Genomic DNA, 13,960 nt, shown 5'->3' with positions numbered 1-13,960 from the left:
ATTCTTCAAAACCTGAGACTACAACATTAACACTGTGGGAAAAGTTTGAGCAGGATGCAAAACACTTGCATGAGGGAACTAATTCAAAGGGGGAACTTTCTACTAATGTCTTCTATCGCTTGCTGAATGAGTATATTGAGACAATGGATGCGAGAAACTGTTATGGGTATACAAAGATTCCTTCGTCAGTACAAGAAGGGGTCACCTATCATAGCCTTCCGCTTACTTACGGGATAAGCTGTAGTTTGCTATTAACCAGATTCTATGATCAAGAGCATGTGCAATACTTTTATTCCAATCTGGATGTTGTGTTTTATTTTGTGCCTGTGATTGAGTTTCTGAACAGACTGGCTAAGGAGCATAGTATAAAATTAGTTAGAGGCTTCTTTGAACCGACACTTACATTTGGGACAGCCTATGCACACCGCAACAATCTGACATGCTTATTGACACCTGTAGAGAAAAGCTTTTTAGATCACACTCATGATAGACGCAAAGCATTGAAGGAAAGATTAGAGAAAGATTAGAAAAACGCACATATGCAAACGACTATGCTTACACCGCAATCAAGACGCAAGGCAAATTAGCTATAGATGCACTGCATGTAGGGAGGCTTTGTATATATAGGCCAAAATCTGAGCAAGACACTTTATTTGTGGGAACGAGTGAATGCAGACATGTGTTTTTTTTTCAGAGTAAATGGACATTTATGTTAAATGGACAGGATCCAGCGATCCCTGGGATCTATTACATCTGTGGACCTAATGCTTAGTACCGTCTCCCTAAGGGATGGTATGGGACATGTTATTTGGGAATAGTTTTCCCAAAGATTTACCAGATTGATGACTTAAAGCAAATACCTAAAACTTCTGAATTACAACATGCTAGACAAAAACGAGAGACAGCGGCTGCTGTCATTGGAGACATATTTGGAGCTATAATTCCTTCGGTAGGGGTTATCTTAAACTCCCGGAAGATTCAAAGGTTGTCTACTATTGTGGATAATATACTGACAAATTTTACAGGGGCCATACTCCTGATGGATACTGAACTTGCTGCAGAAAGAGCTCTGACTCTTCAAAATCGGCTTGCTTTAGACATTCTTTTAGCAAAGAGTGGCGAAGTCTGCAAGATGCTCAACGAGCGTCATTGTTGCTCATTTATACCAGACAATAGTAAAAAGATTAGAGGTATACTTACTAACGTAACTAGAGATTTAAAGGATTTGAAGGAACCTGGAGTGTGGGAGAAATTTGGAAAAGGAATTGCCAGAGTAGGGAGCTGGTTTAGCAATATTTGGAATGGTGTACTTGCAAAGAATTTAGGGGGTCTATTAATTGTTATGGCCTGTCTATTAGGATTATGGGGAGCATGCAAAATTAATGATAAAATTAAAAGAAATTGGACAAAAAGAACCAGGAAGAATGAAGAAAATAAGAGAGAGAAAATGCTTAATGAAATTTGGGAAAGTTCACATAAGGGACAAGATGTTGAAATGTGCATCATGCGTAAGGTGACAAATTAAAGTGAAAGGTCAAAGGGAAAGGTTTGTGTGATGACGAGCGTCATCAGAGGAGGGACAATGAAATATAACCTGGAAGAGTGAGTAAAGAGAAGCAGAGCCTAGGGTGATGGCAGGGGAGGCATGAGGAGCCATACACACTGGCCTGTATTGGTACTGGGCAACCCTGGCATTCATCAGCTCCTGAGAAACCCTGGGCCTCTGTACTTGTATTGTCTTACACCCTGATGTCTGGACCCTGGCTGAGCTCCTTTGGTCCAGGTCAGAGAGAAGGCACCTGCCTCCCTGGCAGGCTGAGGATGGTGAGGGTAACAGGCAGGAAATCCTGGAACAGCCAATGAGCCTATAGAAACCCTCTGAGTGGGTCAAAGGCATCTATTCTGCAGAGGGCTGCTGCAGCCTGCCTGATAGTTTATGTCTATGTTCTCATTTCTGCAGTTTCAGCAGCTTATGGCTTTTGCATTTGCTATCCCAAAACACAGTGACATAAGCAAATATTATTTAATGTAATCTAAACAAGCACTGATAACGCCAGTATTTAGTGAGAAGCCTTCTTGTGATTACACATAAATATCTCTGCCAGGACAGACATGTGGAGCACAGGACAGACAGACTCAAACTAAATTCTGAACATAGATCGGATGATGATGACAAGCTCTACAGATACAAGATTACAATATGAATGAGATGCCAGTGGCTTAATATGCCTGTAGCAGAGATCTATGTGTAAACTGCAGGTCATAGGTTTCAACTACAGTAGCATAGGACAGTAGGTGGATCTACACATTGCACAGATGTGCATGTAGCCTCAAGCCACAGATCCCAAAACCACTGAGAGCTACCAAGGGTTGGTGCACCTACTCCAGAGATCTGTGTCAGCTGAAGGTCACCAGCTCCAATGGCACAGTTAGTACCCTGGGCTCTAGCTCTTTTAGGTCCCTAGAGTGGAATCCAAAGAGGGAATACCACTGCCTCCATTCAGGGTACCTCAGTGTTCCCGGACCGGGAATTAAGAAATCGCGGACTCGTGTGTGGTGGAGCTTATAAGAGCAGGTGGTTGATGTGCCTGGCACCTGTCCACCCTTCTACACAATGGGGGGGCTTCAGATGCCCCCCAGCTCTTCACTCACTTATTCAGTCTTCTACCCCAACAATCTGCTCACGGCACAAACACTAGAGGCAAGATTTACCAATCAGCCACCCAACGCGGCCAACACAGTGCTGCAGCCAAAAACGCTGCATTGCACCGCGTTGAATGAGAGGGACCGAGCAGGAGAGCACCATGTCTACAGATAGGGCACTCTCGTCTCCCCTTTTTAGCACCTGCAAATACTTTTTGTGCCGACACCACGTACATAACTTTGTGCAATAGTGAAAGGGTGTGTGTGTGTGAGTCTAGCACAGGATTTGTACTGGAAGCCAGTACAAAACACTATGCCTAGATAACTTTTAAAACTTGTTCTACATTGTATATGTGCTGTACAATGCATCACACATGCAAAGCCGGAAAAGATGGGAGAAATTAGAACATTTATCCTTTTAACGCCTGAATTCAAGTAGCGTTCGTTTTGTACACAAAACCCTGGCGCTTATTTATAAAATACCGAACACAGCCGATGCAACACTTCTTGTGACGCACTGTTGGTGCATTGTGCAAGCCCATATCTACAAGGCCACGCAAAGCCACTTTGCATGGCTCTTCCTGGCCTTGTAGATATGGTGGAAGGTACTGCAGCTCAAGTCGCAGTGTTGCCTTACACTGCAGCAGACAGGCCTTCCATGGGCATTGTGGTGGGTTTTCCCACACAACACCCATTGGATTTGATGCTGCCCCAGATTCGCAAGACATTGTAAACCTGGGAATGTGTCAAAATCTTATGCCTCCCCTGGGGAGGCGCAATGAGCAGAAATATCTCCTCGTTTTTTTCCTCTTTCTATGTGTGCTGCATTCTGCAGCACACATAGAAAGAGGCAAAAGGCTCCATGGATTATTTTTGTGCAGGAAGGTGTCCTTTCTGCATAGAAACAATCCTGCCTGTGACGCAGGCCTCCTTGCACAGTGGTGCATGGGTGCCTGCGTGTGCGCTAGGCTGCCGAAGGGCACCAGAAATGTGCCGTATCTTTCACACTGGGCCCCAAGGGTAGATACAAAGGCCCTGCACTCATTTACCACCCGGTTCAAGCAGGTGGTAAATGGATGTGGATTATTTTCCCTGGAATAAGGAAGACACGTGGAACTGGACCTTGTAATCCTGGGCTCACATTTTATTGCACAAAGTATACAATGTAGGTCACGGGTTTCAGTCCTAGGGATAAAGTACAATCCATGATGGATCTAAAATTGTGGGTCAGACAGTAAAAAACAGAGAGAACTTGAAAAACAGATCTAAATGGGCTCCTAAAAACCACCATGGTGAACATTTAGTTGAAAGACAACTATACATAATTCGGTGCCCCTAGGGTATTGATAATATAGAGGCCTGAATTCCAGACTTTTTACATAGGAATCGTGGGCTCATGTCCCCACTTCACCCATGACCCACATGTGTGATCCTGGGAAAAACACCCAAGATCACTGTGACTTATTTTCCTAAAAAGCAAAAATGTGGTAAATGAGTCCCCTATTCCGTCTGCCCCAGTGTTCTGTGAGGTAGCAGCGCACCCGGCGAATGCTGGTACCACAGGGTGTGGTATTTCATGTTTGTGGTATTACCTCTCCATTCCAGTATCCACCCTTCTGAACGAGAAATCATGCAGGAATAACCCGCGTTTTCCTCCGTTTCGAGGTGAACCTGCTGACCTGTGCCGCACATTCCCACCATAAATTCCAGCAGATTTGAGTTACCGAAAGCTGTGAAACGTGAGAGCACTTTTTGTGACCCCTACACGGAATCTGGTCTATGGTGGGGCACAGACTGAGAGCCTTAGAAGCGATGCAGCTCGGTAGGTTGTGCAATGCGCGCGCGATTGAACACACCATGCTTGCTGCGTCCATAATCAAATTATTGACTATGCAGTGCACAGCAAATATGTAAATGTCTGATTGGTCATCCACGTCAGGCATTCTTCAGTAGATGTATCTTGAGGGAATAAATTTAGGTGCACGCGCACCTTAACAACATAACCATTTTTAACAACTGCCTTTGAATGCAGTAGTTACCTTTTGAATTACTTTGAAACACTTAAATACTCTTAAATATTTCGAAAGATAACTATGTTTTGCTTTTTAGGACTCTTGTGATATTCCTTCATGCCGTTGCTGACCCGGTCGTTAGGTGGCACAGCTCACACGGTGGGCCATTAGGCGACTCAGCTCACACAGTGGGACATTAGGTGACCCAGCTCACACGGTGTGCCGTTAGGTAACCCAGCTCACGGCGACTCAGCTCACAGTGGAATATTAGGTGACCCAGCTCACACGGTCGGTCATTAGGTAACCCAGCTCACATGGTGGGATATTAGGTGACCCAGCTCACACGGTGGGTCATCAGGTGACCCAGCTCACAAGGTGGGTCATCAGGTAACCCAGCTCACATGGTGGGAATTAGGTGACCCAGCTCACACGGTGGGTCATTAGGTGACCCAGCTCACACGGTGGGTCATTAGGCAACCCAGCTGACATGGTGGGATATTAGGTGACCCAGCTCACACGGGTCATTAAGTGACCCAGCTCACACAGTGGGTCATTAGGTAACCCAGCTAACACGGAGGGTCATTAGGTAACCTGGCTTGCACAGTGGGTCATTAGGTGACCCGGCTCACTTAGTGGGTCATTGGGTGACCCGTCTCACACGGTGGGTCGTTAGGTGACCCAGCTCACTCAGTGGGTCATTAGGTGACCCTGCTCACACAGTGGTTCCTTAGGTGACCTGGCTCACACAGTGGGTCATTAGGTGACCCAGCTCACACCGTGGGTCCTTAGGTGACCCAGCTCACACGGTGGGTCATTAGGTGACCCTGCTCACACAGTGGTTCCTGAGGTGACCTGGCTCACACAGTGGGTCATTAGGTGACCCAGCTCACACCGTGAGTCCTTAGGTGACCCAGCTCACACGGTGGGTCCTTAGGTGACCCAGCTCACACAGTGGGTCATTAGGTGACCCAGCTCACACGTGGGTCCTTAGGTGACCCGGCTCACACGGTGGGTCATTAGGTGACCCGGCTCACTTAGTGGGACATTAGGCGACCCGGCTCACACGGTGGGTCCTTAGGTGACCCAGCTCACACGGTGGTTCATTAGGTGACCCAGCTCACTTAGTGGGACATTAGGTGACCCAGCTCACACGGTGGGTCATTAGGTGACCCGGCTCACTTAGTGGGACATTAGGTGACCCGGCTAACACGGTGGGTCATTAGGTGACCCGGTTCACACGGTGGGTCATTAGGTGACCCAGCTCACACCGTGGGTCCTTAGGTGACCCGGCTCACACGGTGGGTCCTTAGGTGACACGGCTCACACGGTGGGTCATTAGGTGACCCGGCTCACACCGTGGGTCCTTAGGTGACCCGGCTCACACGGTGGGTCATTAGGTGACCCGGCTCACTTAGTGGAACATTAGGTGACCCGGCTCACACGGTGGGTCCTTAGGTGACCCGGCTCACACGGTGGGTCCTTAGGTGACCCGGCTCACACGGTGGGTCATTAGGTGACCCGGCTCACTTAGTGGGACATTAGGTGACCCAGCTCACACGGTGGGTCATTAGGTGACCCGGCTCACTTAGTGGGACATTAGGTGACCCGGCTCACACAGTGGGTCCTTAGATGACCCGGCTCACACAGTGGGTCGTTAGGTGACCCAGCTCACACGGTCAGTCATTAGGTAACCCGGCTCACACCGTGGGTCGTTAGGTGACCCAGCTCACACAGTGGGTCCTTAGGTGACCCGGCTCACACGGTGGGTCCTTAGGTGACCCGGCTCACACGGTGGGTCTATAGGTGACCCAGCTCAAACGGTGGGATATTAGGTGACCCAGCTCACACGGTGGTCCTTAGGTGACCTGACTCACAAATTGGATCCTTAGGTGACCCGGCTCACACGGTGGTCCTTAGGTGACCTGACTCACAAATTGGATCCTTAGGTGACCCGGCTCACACGGTGGTCCTTAGGTGACCCGGCTCACACGGGGGTCCTTATGTGACCCGGCTCACACAGGGAGGTCCTTAGGTGACCCGGCTCACACAGGGCCAAGCTAGTTCCATGGCTCGGATCGGGCTTGGCTGTTCCTGGTAATTTTGGGGCATTCCCGCCTCTAGGCCCCTTTGGTGAGATAGTGCTTTGATTTTGATGTCTCGAGGGAGGCCTTCCAGGTTTGACAAGATGCGTCTGCTGCGGAGGTGGTAGTAACTTTCCTCGTAGCGCTGTGCTCCCCCAGTGGGTACACGCGCCCCAGAAGCTGGTGTCTGTGATGGGATCCGGCCTAGGGCGCCGGGATCGCCCTGATCCCTCTGGCATGTTTGTGAGCCCGCAGCTGAGCCTGGTAAACATTAACCGCCTGGTACAAAGCAGTAAACCAGGTGACCGGGCAGGCAGGCTTCTTGGCGCCCCACCAAGCACTGTGCTTACACAAGTCCACAAAGTGCAGCCGAAGAAGCCCTTTTATCATGGATGCCGTCTAATGACCGGGACTTTGGACATGTTCCCGTGACTGGGAGGAAGAGAGGCCGCCCTGGGAGGTGGGGGCGTCCCTGCCCGGGAAGGAAGGTGGACTTGGTCTGACAGCCACAGGGGAGCAGAAGGACAGAGGAGAGTCACACTACAGGGTGCAGGACACGGACGGACAGGGGGAGCAGGGAGTGCAAGGGAAAGAAACTGCAGGGGAAGGGCAGAGAGGAGGAGAAGGGGGTGCAAGGGAAAGAAACTGCAGGGGAAGGGCAGAGAGGAGGAGAAGGGGGTGCAAGGGAAAGAAACTGCAGGGAAAGGACAGAGAGGAGGTGAAGGGAGTGCAAGGAAAAGAAACTGCAGGGAAAGGGTAGGGAGGAGGTGAAGGGAGTGCAAGGGAAAGAAGCTGCAGGGAAAGGGCAGAGAGTAGGTGAAGGAAGTGCAAGGGAAAGAAACTGCAGTAAAAGGTCAGAGAGGAGAAGAAGAGGAAAAAAGGAAAGAGAAGCGATTACAGAGAGGACAGTTTCCAGAGAACTGCAGCAGACCACAAGACACCGCTGTCTACAGGTGCGTGAGCTGCAGCAGACCACAAGACACCGCTGTCTACAGGTGCGTGAGCTGCAGCAGACCACAAGACACCGCTGTCTACAAGTGCGTGAGCTGAAGCAGACCACATAGCTGTCTACAGGTGCGTGAACTGCAGCAGACCACACCACTGTCTACAGGTGCGTGAGCTGCAGCAGACCACAAGACACCGCTGTCTACAGGTGCGTGAGCTGCAGCAGACCACAAGACACCGCTGTCTACAAGTGCGTGAGCTGCAGCAGACCACATAGCTGTCTACAGGTGCGTGAACTGCAGCAGACCACACCACTGTCTACAGGTGCGTGAGCTGCAGCAGACCACAAGACACCGCTGTCTACAGGTGCGTGAGCTGCAGCAGACCACAAGACACCGCTGTCTACAAGTGCGTGAGCTGCAGCAGACCACACCGCTGTCTACAGGTGCGTGAATTGCAGCAGACCACAATACACCGCTGTCTACAGGTGCGTGAGCTGCAGCAGACCACACGACTGTGTACAGGTGCGTGAGCTGTAGCAGACCACAAGACACCGCTGTCTTTAGGTGTGTGTGCTGCAGCAGACCATAAGACACCGCTGTCTACAGGTGCGTGAGCTGCAGCAAACCACACCGCTGTCTACAGGTGCGTGAACTGCAGCAGACCACAAGACACCGCTGTCTACAGGTGCGAGAGCTGCAGCAGACCACACCGCTGTCTACAGGTGCGTGAACTGCAGCAGACCACACCGCTTCTACAGGTGCGTGAACTGCAACAGAGCACACCGCTGTCTACAGGTGCGTGAACTACAGCAGACCACACCGCTGTCTACAGGTGCGTGAACTGCAGCAGACCACAAGACACCGCTGTCTACAGGTGCGAGAGCTGCAGCAGACCACACCGCTGTCTACAGGTGCGTGAACTGCAGCAGACCACACCGCTTCTACAGGTGCGTGAACTGCAACAGACCACACCGCTGTCTACAGGTGCGTGAACTACAGCAGACCACACCGCTGTCTACAGGTGCGTGAACTGCAGCAGACCACACCGCTTCTACAGGTGCGTGAACTACAGCAGACCACACCGCTGTCTACAGGTGCGTGAACTACAGCAGACCACACCGCTGTCTACAGGTGCGTGAACTGCAGCAGACCACACCGCTGTCTACAGGTGCGTGAACTGCAGTAAACCACTCCGCTGTTTACAGGTGAGTGAACTGCAGCAGACCAGTTGTCTCTCCACTATCTACATGCCTGTAAAGTACATCTATTTTCTGAAGTCTTCATTCTTACCTTCTCCCTCCCCTTCTTGTCTTTCTTTGGCTCTTTCTCATCTTCCCTCTTTCCCTTTCACCCTCTTCTTCTAGAGTTATTCTACCTCCCGGTCTGCCTGTTTCCTTTGTCTCTTTACACATTCTCTCCATCTCAATTCTCTCATTCCTGTATTCCTCATCTCTGTCTAGTTCTACTCCTCTTGCTTGTGTTTCACTTCTCTGTCCCTCCTTCCATTACCTGTAGACTTTCCCTCGCTCTCCCATCGCTTCATTCCACCTCTCTTCCTCACCGTCTACTTCTCCCATTTCTGGTACTGTTACCCATTCTGCCTCTTCTCTTTTCCTTTCTTGCCTTCTTCCTTCCTTTCCTTTTCTATTTCCTTCTCTCAGTATTTCTTCTCTCTTTCCCACCTTTTCCATGGTGTTCTTCCTTTTCTCTCTTCTCACCTCTGTCTTGTTTTCCTTCGCTCTTTGGGCTTCCCTGTCTCTTTGATTTCTCATTTCTCAAATGTTTTTCTACCTCACCATCACTCTTGTTCCTCTTTTTGTCCTGAATTTCTTTCTTGTATTCTACCTTTTCTATTCGCTCTTCCTCACCCAGCTCTCTCTTTCCTCCCCTTTCTTTTTCTCTTTGTCACTGTCCCTATTTTCTTTTCTTTTCTCTCTCTTTCTCACATTTACTATCTTTTTTCTTTTCATTCTTACTGTCACATGTTCTCCCCCTTTCCTTTCTCTTTCTCTTTTCTTGCTCTGTTCTATTTTGCTTTTCTTTTTTCTGTCTCACTGTTTATCCATCTAGCTTCTCTCTCTTTTTTCAGGTCTTAGCTATAGTGAGCACTAGCAGTTTGTTTTAAAGGATTATTGTTTCCAGTACATTACTCACACGAAAAGTGGGCTTTGGATCTGCCCCTTGCTTACGATTGGGTGACTTTGTTATCTATCTCAGGTAGCTGCTCATGATTCAAAGCTTTCTTCTCTATCATTGTGTTTCTCCTGTCAAGGAACATTTGGGTCCCTCACAGTTCTGACTGTTTGAGTTTTATCCTTCCAGAACATTTCAATTTAGGTTTAAGTATTCAATTGGAACAGTGGTTCCCAACCTTTTGACTTCTGTGGACCCCAACTTTATCATTACTGGAACCCAGGGACCCCAACTGAATCCTTAGTGGAATCTGGTGACCCCCCCAATGAGTCATTACTGAAAGCTGGGGACCTAATCTGTTAATACTATGTAATTTTCTAAGCCGTCGTGGACCCCCTGAGGAGGCTTTGCAGACCCCCAGGGGTCCCCGGACAACAGTTTGGTAACCACTGCATTGGGGTGCATATGTTTTTATTACTCTCTCCTTCTTTTCCTCTACAGACGTGCACTCTCTTTTCAGCCCCCCAGTGTCCCTTACCCCTCACTTTTGCCATACACCCTCCCCACTCTCCAGTCAGTGCTGCTCAACCTGCTCCCCATCCCGCATTCAGGTAACCCATTGGCAGACGCCGGTGGGTAGTTACAGCAGTTACTTCTGAGTTTCCATAGGAAGAGCATTCCTTGGTTAGCTAATAACCTTGGGGCATTCGACGAATCTTCATGAAACGTTCCAAAAAATTTCCTTCACCTCATCTCCTTCTGGGAAAGTTTCAAGGTGAATCATGAAGCTGGGACTGAGAAAAAAGGGGGTCCAACAACCAATTTTGCTCCTGCATTTTGCATAGACCTTTTTAGGAATGGGAGACTATATTTGGCAGGAAGCTAGATCTTGATCCAGAAAGTGTTTTTTTTGTGAGAAGATGTAAATGTGTTGAGTAGTTTTTGAGAAATTAAGTTTAAAAAATATTTGTATATCTGGGCATTTGAGTTCACAAGAGTCTCGCACTCACACAAATTCAAAATGGAGCCATCTGATTGGATGAGGTTTTTTTTTCTCCGTCGGTTGTCGGTCGTACTCCCGCAGAAGCGAGAGGCTCCCACGAAGGCTGCCAGGTGGTATGCTTTGATTGGCTGCCCGCAGCATCAAAATAAATGTTGCAGGTGCCATTTCATGACACAGGGACTCAGTCCCTGTGTCCTGAAAAATTAAAAAAAGAAGTATACAGAGGCATCAAAGGGGTACCCTGACCCCCTGGAGCATGTGAGAGGGGTGTCATGTGTGTTTTTCTCACGGACACCTAGTAGAGCAAAACAATATATTACAAAAGGCTGTGTGAGATGGACTTTAGGCCAGGCCTTGCGGCTGTCCCCATGCCACGCATGGCAGAAGGTGACGGTTGGACGCAGGACCTGGTCACAGTCCTCTATAACTTGTGCCCCAGCCATGAACCGCTAATCGCTTCCTATATTACATCATCATGACATGTTCTATGACATCACTGATAACATCATCTCAGCATCTAAAATGGCATCATTGATGACAACACTGCACAAGTTACAGTTACTTGAGATAACTATAACTGGTGAATTTCACTGTTTTTTTTGTTTAAAACAGTGTATTTTAACTGACACTTCACCTATCCATAATGCTCTTCAACCTTTGTTTTTTTGGTGAATTTCAAAGGTTTTTTTTCTTTTGTAAAGTAAATACACACAAACACATATATGCATATAGGCCCTCATTCTGACCTTGACGGGCGGCGGAGGCCGCCCGCCAAAGTCCCGCCGTCAGGTTACCGTTCCGCGGTCGAAAGACCGCGGCGGTAATTCTGACTTTCCCGCTGGGCTGGCGGGCGGTCGCCTTCAGACCGCCAGCCAGCCCAGCGGGAAAGAGGCTTCCACGATGAAGCCGGCTCGGAATCGAGCCGGCAGAGTGGAAGCTGTGCGACGGGTGCAGTTGCACCCGTCGCGTATTTCACTGTCTGCGCAGCAGACAGTGAAATACATGTAGGGGCCCTCTTACGGGGGCCCCTGCAATGCCCATGCCAGTGGCATGGGCACTGCAGGGGCCCCCAGGGGCCCCGCGACCCCCCCTACCGCCATCCGGATCTCGGCGGTCCGACCGCCGGGATCTGGATGGCGGTAGGGGGGGTCGGAATCCCCGCGGCGGTGCAGCAAGCTGCGCCGCCGCGGAGGATTCAATGGGGCGGCGGTACACTGGCGGGACCCCGCCAGTGGTGCCGGTCCGACCGCGGCTTTACCGCCGCGGTCGGAATCCCCATTGGAGCACCGCCGGCCTGTCGGCGGTGCTCCCGCGGTCCTCCGCCCTGGCGGTCAAAGACCGCCAGGGTCAGAATGACCACCATAGTATTGTAATACTGTGCGTGTGTGGTTTGTGTGTGTGTGTTTGTGTATGTGTGTACACTTTGAAGAAAAACATAACGGATATGCTGAAGAACTGAGGTATTTCGTAATTGATTCTGTATCCAGAAACAACAGAGAGCGGGATAGGGAGACAAGCTTTAGAAAATTGGAATCTGCATACATAATAGAGCTCAATACCACGGCCTTCATTGCAATACATTTAGAAGATTCTGCAAGGAAGAGAGGGATTCAACCCCTAACCAAGCACACTTTTATTTTAGTTTTAATGTTTTTAATTAAGATAGGGCACTGAGCTTTATGAAATTAGATATCAAAGGTTGGTGTAATTAACTGTTCATTTGTTGTGCTGGTGTCATATAATATAATGTTGAGAAGGGACAGGATGACATGAGGAATGGCCTATTGGGGCATGAGGACTTTGTTTCATTAACGATATGTGGCAATTAATACATTATATGCCACACATCATTAGTGGGAGTATTGGAATATTGGAAATTAAGTTTATCACTGTATTTATTTTTAGAGGATTCTGGTTTTGATGGGAAGTGGTGTTAGTATAAACAAGTTTAGTAATTGGTTATCAAAGCCCACTTGGGCATGACTTATTCCGGAATTTCTCGCATAAAATTGTTTGTTTGATTTAACAAATGGTTCAAATGATTAATTAATGGACGAGCCGTCCATGTTTCATTACTTTATTCAAGTTTCAATATAATAAGTTCAGGCATCTAAGGAAGGATATGTTTTGCACTAATACACTTTAAGTTAACTTTAAGTTATATTCCTTTAGCATGCACCATTGTCATGCCCAGTGATGTCATTAATGTCATTTGCGATGCCATGAGTGATGTTAACATGTCATATGTGATGTAATATGTAAGATCACGAGGGCACAAGTTATGGGTACTTCAGTTAACTATAACTGGTGAATTTCAGGGGTTTTAAAAGTCTAAAATGTTACTTGTCACCAAACTATGACATCATTTTGATTACTGTGTTTTTCAGTGACTTTTTTAGCGTTTTTTAATGTAAAGTAAAATAAACAGTAACAGTAAATTAAAATAAACAGACCTAACTATATCGTCACTTTAACCTTTGTTTTTTCAGTGATTTGTTTGTGTTTATTTTACTCTAACAATTTAAATAGATGTAATTTTAAGTAAGGCAGATCTACTGTCTTTGTCAAAGAGCCAGAACACTAATCTATATAAAGCAGGCCTACCGACTTTGTCAAAAACTCACCACAGCAATTTATCGATAGCCATATTCCAAACTAATCCCCGTAGATACACACAGGGTAATGTATAATATTTATTTGTTCAAAAAGATTGAAAATAAAGCATTTTTATTCCAAACAACTCAATGGCCAGATCTACCTACCTGTCACACAAGGAAGCACGGCACCTGAAGTTACTGCGCCTCGTTGTATGACAGGGAGGGAGGAGGAAAGTGGCATACCTACACAGATATGGCACTCTCCTCCCTGCTCCCTAGAGCCGGCGCACAATCAGGCTGCTGAGCGCCAGTCACACACCTTTGCACCGTAGTGCAAGGGTGTGTATGTGAGTCTAGCATAGGTTTTGTACTGCAAGGGTACCCTTTCAAAATACAATGCCTAGACAGACTGTATACGTTTTCCTACTTTGTATGTGTGTTGTACAAGTTAAGAGAATTAAACGCCTTTCCCGTTTTAACGCCTGCTTCAAATTGACGTTATTTATGGGACAAAACTATGTCTGCTTTTGTTAGTAGGTAGGGT

The 13,960-nt window shown here is 48.0% G+C and overlaps 1 protein-coding gene across 1 annotated transcript in view; it reads left to right on the top strand.

The window, feature by feature from the left end:
- The first annotated feature begins 7,116 nt into the window (after positions 1–7,116).
- LOC138303599 (uncharacterized) overlaps positions 7,117–13,960 on the top strand; it is a 31,152-nt gene continuing 24,308 nt past the window's right edge. Inside the window, exons 1-2 of the mRNA XM_069242885.1 lie at positions 7,117–7,689; positions 7,732–8,557. The gene's annotated coding sequence lies outside the window, so the exon portion shown is untranslated. The remainder of the gene's footprint in view (positions 7,690–7,731; positions 8,558–13,960) is intronic.

Source organism: Pleurodeles waltl, chromosome 7 (assembly GCF_031143425.1).
Source record: "Pleurodeles waltl isolate 20211129_DDA chromosome 7, aPleWal1.hap1.20221129, whole genome shotgun sequence".
Taxonomy (NCBI): Eukaryota; Metazoa; Chordata; class Amphibia; order Caudata; family Salamandridae; genus Pleurodeles; species Pleurodeles waltl.
Note: the sequence above shows the minus strand (reverse complement) of the source record. Positions and strands in the feature narration are given on the sequence as shown.